The following is a 6,631-nucleotide window of genomic DNA, read 5'->3' as shown; positions in this document are numbered from 1 at the left end:
TGTACAAAATCAATAATACTGAAGAATTTGTAGAGTCAATGGTATTGAAGAGTTTTGCCCTTAACCCTTTTTCCCAAATCATAATTCACCTTCCTGGAGGCATCCACTTTCAAGCCACTTAAGTAAATTTTCAGAGTTACTTTATTTTTATTTTTATTTTTTGAGATGGACAGGCTGGAGTGCAGTGGTGCGATCTCAGCTCACTGCAACTTCTGCCTGCCCGATTCAAGTGATTCTCCTGCCTCAGCCTTCTGAGTAGCTGGGACTACAGGCATGTGCCACCATGCCCAGGTAATTTTTGTATTTTTAGTAGAGACAGGGTTTCACCATGTTGGTCAGTCTGGTCTCAATCTCTTAACCTGGTGATCTCCCCGCCTTGGACTCCCAGAGTGCTGAGATTACAGGCGTGAGCCGCTGTGTCTGGCCAATTTTCAGAGTTCTTCTAAACACACCACAAGCAGTTATGAATTATGAGCATATGAACTATAGGGGTTTATATCTTGATTTTTGCATTAAGTGTATCGTGGAGATGTTTTGTATTAAATTGTATGTTTCTTCCTCACTTAAAAAATGCTCAATATTCCTTTGCCCAAATGACTAAGCATTTAATTTTGATTTATACCATTTAGCAAGGGTGCATCTTTAAGAAGTTTTTATAGCTAGGACTTGTGATTGATATCTTTCCTGAAAAATTGTATATGTGTGATTGTCTTTCTGTTGCGTTCAGACAGACAAACTAAGGCAAGCAAAGAAACGTGAAGATATAAAATCATACATCACAGGCATAGTATGCACATCCTTCAGAGCAGTCCAGAAGAAGTCTTTAGAATGATTCATAATTTTATTTCTTCATATTATATATTCCTTCATATACATGTACAAACATTTTGTATATATACATGTACATTTATGAGTGAATGTTTTGGTTATTTGTCTTTTTAGTCACTCTTCCATTTATTTTGACTAGAACATGATGCATATTCTTGATCTATGTACATAGGCCTATTAATTCCAGGAGATCTTTTTTGCTATTAATAATGGCATTAATTGCTAACAATGCTAATTTTATTATTCTGGTGTTGGCTCAGAAGCAGGAATAATATTTAACACCTGTTATCGTTATCTATCACCTCTCTTTGCTTGCATTTTCTTTTGTTTTTTGTAAATATTCAGAAACATTTTTGTCATTTTTCCTCAACATTATTTATTTGAGTTTTGCATTATCAAATCTATTCCTGTGCCTTGCATACAGTTTTTAATCTACTAATACGATTTAGCTCTTTCTGTGATCCTTTCTTTCTAAGACCTTATTCATTTTAATCTCATCCAGTTGTACTGTCATTTTACCTTTTTATCCTTTCAAAAAGACTTTATGCTTCTTATGGCTTTCAACATTTAATAGATTTAATATTAATTTAAATTTCATTGAGCATCCCAAACAGTACATTTTTTGTGTAGAATTATTTTCAAACATGTGTTTCTTCTTCTTGGGTATCTCTTCCCACTTATTAAATACCTTTTCTCAAATCTGGTGTTGGTTTGTTTTCTTTTAGGTTTCGTTCTTCAATTTACTCTTCTTAATGAAAACATCTGTGTAGATATCAGTCCTGTGCAATGGCACTGGATAGTGTTAGTTTCCATTTTCAAATCAGTAGGTGTACACACTGATCTTCATAGCTTTAAGCATACTTCTCAGTTTGCTGGCATTGTTCTAGTTCTGAAAACATTCCATCTCCTAGGATGCAATGCACATTTAATATTCCTCTCCCCAAATTTCTACTTAATGTATTTTTAATGTACCTTTCATAAAGGGATATAGAAATATGAATATGAATGGGGAGCAAACGAAAATAAAGTCTAAATATTCAGGTTGCCCTAAAGACATTGTGCCCTGCCTAATATTCTGTTCAGTGTAGACTGTTGATGTCCTTGAGGACAGAAAGTGGGAGAGCAACCAATTGCCTATTTTATAAAAAGCCTAAGTTGTTCACTGATGGGGTTTTTTTTTTATTTTTTTAAATCAAGGGTAATACATTTATAGTTAATGAAAAATTCCTCCACACTCTGACAACAAATTTCTTATTAGTGTAAGTTTTGATTTAGATAATTTTAACTTCTCAAATATTTTAGTGGATGGAGAAAGTGTCTCATCAAATCAATTTATAAAGCCTGACTTTTAGCTAAAACTCTTTAAAGATATCCATACATTCCCTCATTTCCTTACAAGTAGCATCTCAGCAGGCAAAAAGTGCCTTAAATGTGCACATTAATTATAAAGATGCATTCTTATTTCAGAAATGTACTTTCTGGCTGGCCCCTTAGATGACTTGGCCTTGCCGATTTCTGCTCTTTTAAAATTGTATATCCTCCAGAAAGAAATGTAGCTGGTCCCCTATAAATGTAAGGGTGACATTATAAAAAGCCACATATAGCTTTTACTGAGTACTTTTAATAAAGACATGTTTCAACAATAGTTATTCAAGGCCCAGAAGTCTCAGTGGCATTCTTAGTGGCCCAAAAGTATTATCATGCCTCCGTGAACCTTCTAGTGACATTTAGCATATTTAGTTTCAAAAGGTAATCAATCATGCCCTATGAGATATGCCATTTAAAAATAGTTTGGCTAAGAATATAATTCAATGTATTTAAGGGAATAAGAGCTGTGAGAATGATTAAAATGGAAATTGTCTAGATTAAGGAAATAGCTAGTTACGTGCCACAGGGTTAGTTCTGCATATAGATAGATCGGCAGTGCCATTATAAGGAAATACATCATTGCAATTTACATATATCAGAGTATTCAAAGGTGCTAGAAACTCACGGGTAGGGTAAATCACCTAAAATAAGTGAACCGAAAGAAGATATAGGAAATGTGAGCTGAACATCAAGTGAGATTTATCTGTAGAGTAGGATTTAAAAAATTAAAATTCAGTAATGTGATAGCCAAAGACAACCTGGAAATAATCATTCTGAAAAGATTTAGATGACCTCACTCTTTATTTTGAATCAGATCCATGTTGTGAATTAATTAAAACTTAATGACAAATTTTGAATAGTATTCAACATTAAAACAAATAGATGCAAGAGGTTTTTTACAAGAGTAGAAAGAATTCTGCTAAGGAAAATGTTTGCATTTGCATTTAATTCCCCAGCTGTGTTTTCACATCGTGGAGAGGATGAAAATAAAGTAATATTAACATTTCTGGGAACTAATCCCAGACATACACATAATCCTTAAGGCAAGGATGTAGAAGCTAGGCATGTAATTCCAGAGAGAAATGAAAGAAAAAGACATCTTCAAAGTATTTTTTTTCCCATTTGTATTTGCATTCATATTATGTATAAGAAGATGTTATCACTCTCCAATTATAATTTAATTCACCAGATATCCTTTGTGTCATTTTACAATTTCAATTACTTTGACCTCTGGCTCACCACTACAATGATACCTGGTTATGCTTCTTTAAACTATCCCTTTGCAAACTATTTTAAAATTCACTCACTAATTTCTTGTATAATCTTTACCAAAGGGAGCGTTTGAAGAATTTCTATTAAGTTAAGCAGTGTTATTCCAAAGAAAAGCTTGCCTATATGGGATGGTGTCTTTAATTCTTTCTCTCACTTCATTTTTCTGACACAGTGTGACTTATATCCTAGACCATGAGGTCAAGATTTTCAAAATTTGATCCCTGGAGGCCTTGCATTACAAGGAAAGAATGAAGTGGTTGACACAGGAAGTGGGGAAGCCTGGCTTGTGGGGTTTGGGCCCCTATTTTCTGCCTCAATCTGAGCAGTTCAACATTTTTGAAACCTCTTTTTCATGTATGATTGACATTCAAAAAAACTGTATGTATGTAATATACACAACATCATGAGTTTGGAGATAAGTATATATGTGTGTAACCCTCATCATAACCAATCTCATTAATATATTAATCAACTCCAAAAATTTTTTTCAGGACCTTTTATTTATCCACTTGTATTTATTTAAGTATTTTTAAAACCTTTTGTGATAGGAACACTTAACATAAGATCTACCCTCTTAGAAAAATTTTAAGTATACGGTGTAGCATTGGTAACTATGGGTGCTATGACGTACAGTACATCTCCAGGACTTATTCATCTTGTATAACTTAAGTGCTGTACCCTTTGACCAATAACTCCCTGTTTCTTCTTCCCCACAACTCTTGGCAATCACTATTCTACTTTCGGCTTCTATGAGTTTGACAATTTTGGGTTTGTGTTATAAGTGGAATTATATAGTATTTGCCCTTGTGTGTCTGGCATATTTAATGTAGCATAATGGCCTCTGGGATCATCCATTTTGTGGCAAATGGCAGGATTTATTTATTTATTAGGGTTAAATAATATTCCATTGTAAGAATATACCATAGTTTCTTTATTTACTCATCCATAAATGATGAACATTTATATTGTCTCCATGTCTTGGCTATAGCGAATAATACCACAATGAACATAGAAGTACAAATATCTTTCCAAGATCCTGATTTTAATTCCTTTGGATATATAGTGAGAATTGGGATTGTTAGATCACATAGTAGATCTATTTTTAATTTTTTGAGTAATCTCCATGCTTTTTCCTAGTGACTACACCAATTTACATTCCTACCAATAGTGTACAAATGTTTCCTCTTCTCTATATCCTTGCCAACACTCTATCATTTTTAAAAAATATAATGCTATCAAAACAGTTATAAGGTGATATCTCATTGTAGTTTTGATTGACATTTCCCTGATGATTAGTGATCACAAGCATTTTATTCATATATCTGTAGGCTATTTGTATGTCTTTTAATTGGATTTTTTTTGCTATTTTGTTGTAGGGGTTCATTATATATTTTGGATATTAACATTTTATCAACTATGGGTTTGCAAATATTTTATTCCATTATTTACGTTGCCTTTTTCTATTGTTGATTCTTTCCCCTGCTTAGGGGAACTTTTTGGTTTTATGCAATTCCACTTGTCTATTTTTGCTTTATTGCCTATGGTTTTGGTGTAACAGCCAATAAAGTTTTGCCAAGGCCAATGTCAATAAGGTTTTTCCCTGTTTTCTTCTAGGAGTTTTAAAGTTTCAAGTCTTATGTTTAAGTCTTTCAATCCATTTTGAGTTAATTTTTGTGTTTTGTGTAAGATAAATTTCTAAAGAGTCCCAAAAACATTGTTAGAATTACTAAACAAATTTAGTAAATTTGCAGGCAACAAAATCAACATACAAAAATTGTTTGCATTGCAATACACTGACAACAATGTATGTGAAAGGGAAATTAAGAAAATGATCCCCTTTACAATGGCATTAAAAAAATAAAATTAACCAAGGAGGTGAAGGACTTGTAAACTAAAAACCATAAAATACTGATGAGAGAGATCAAAGCAGTCACACATAAATGGAAAGGAATCTTATGTTCATGGATTGGAAGAATCAATATTGTTAAAATAGCCATACTACCCAAAGTGATCTACAGATTCAGTGAAATTTCTATCGAAATTCTAATGGCATTTTTTATAAAAATAGAAAACACAATTCTAAAAAGTTCCTAAATAGCCAAAGCAACTTTAATCAAGAGCAAAGCTGGAAGTATCATACGTCCTAATTTAAAATCCATTTCAAAACTACAGTAATCAAAACAGTATGGTCTTGGAATAAACCCACGCGTATAGGCCAATTAAATAAAATAGAGATCTCAGAAATAAACCCACAAAGTTGTGTTTAACTAAACTTCAACAAGGCTGCCAAGAATACACAAGGAAGAAAGGATGTTGTCATCAATAAATGTTGTTGAGAAAATGGGATATCTGCGTGCAAGCAAATGAAATTGGACTCTTATCTCATGCATTTACATAAATTAACTCAGGTTTTAACCATTTAAAATTTCAGAATTTTGTTAGATGAAACTACAGATGAAAGTTTGTACATTAATTATTTCTATCAATATATCCCAACTGTTACCAATGGGTTTCCAGTGGTTTCCAAACAATTTTGAAGAGTTTTCTTCTTCCCATTTAAAGCAAAAATTGTGACCTTTAATTTGTTTATCAAGTAAATATCTGTGTTAGTTAAAATAAAGTAAGTATACAATGATTCAGATCCCCCTTGACATTTTTGTTTTTTTCAGTATAGTTGCTGTGGTGTTAATGCATTAACATGTTGTGACTTATATAATATATATAGTAACACTTATACTTTAGTTAAGCTCCATAGTTTATATTAAAATGTGTATTTCAGGCAGGGCACAGTGGCTTACACCTGTAATCCCAGCACTTTGGGAGGCTGAGGTGGGTGGACCATGAAGTCAGGAGATGGAGACCATCCTGGCTAACATGGTGAAACCCTGTCTCTACTGAAAATACAAAGAAGTAGCTGGGCATGGTGGCACGTGCTTGTAGTCACAGCTACTTGGGAGGCTGAGGCAGGAGAATTGCTTGAACCCAGGAGGTGGAGATTGCAGTGAGCTGAGATCACGCCATTGCACTCCTACCTGGGTGACAGAGTGAGACTCCGTCTAAAAAAAAAAATATATATATATATTTTTATTATTTTCTCCATCTCTACACACTCCATGATCTAAAGTGAAAATTAATATAAAACAATTTAATGAATAATATAAAA

General features: G+C 33.2%; 1 protein-coding gene across 3 annotated transcripts in view; it reads left to right on the top strand.

Annotated features, from left to right (window-relative positions):
- Positions 1–6,631, top strand: part of FSTL5 (follistatin-like 5) — an 825,267-nt gene that overhangs the window by 472,355 nt on the left and 346,281 nt on the right. The gene's annotated exons all lie outside the window — the stretch shown is intronic.

This window comes from Mandrillus leucophaeus, unplaced genomic scaffold, assembly GCF_000951045.1.
Source record: "Mandrillus leucophaeus isolate KB7577 unplaced genomic scaffold, Mleu.le_1.0 Scaffold259, whole genome shotgun sequence".
NCBI lineage: Eukaryota > Metazoa > Chordata > Mammalia > Primates > Cercopithecidae > Mandrillus > Mandrillus leucophaeus.
Note: the sequence above shows the minus strand (reverse complement) of the source record. Positions and strands in the feature narration are given on the sequence as shown.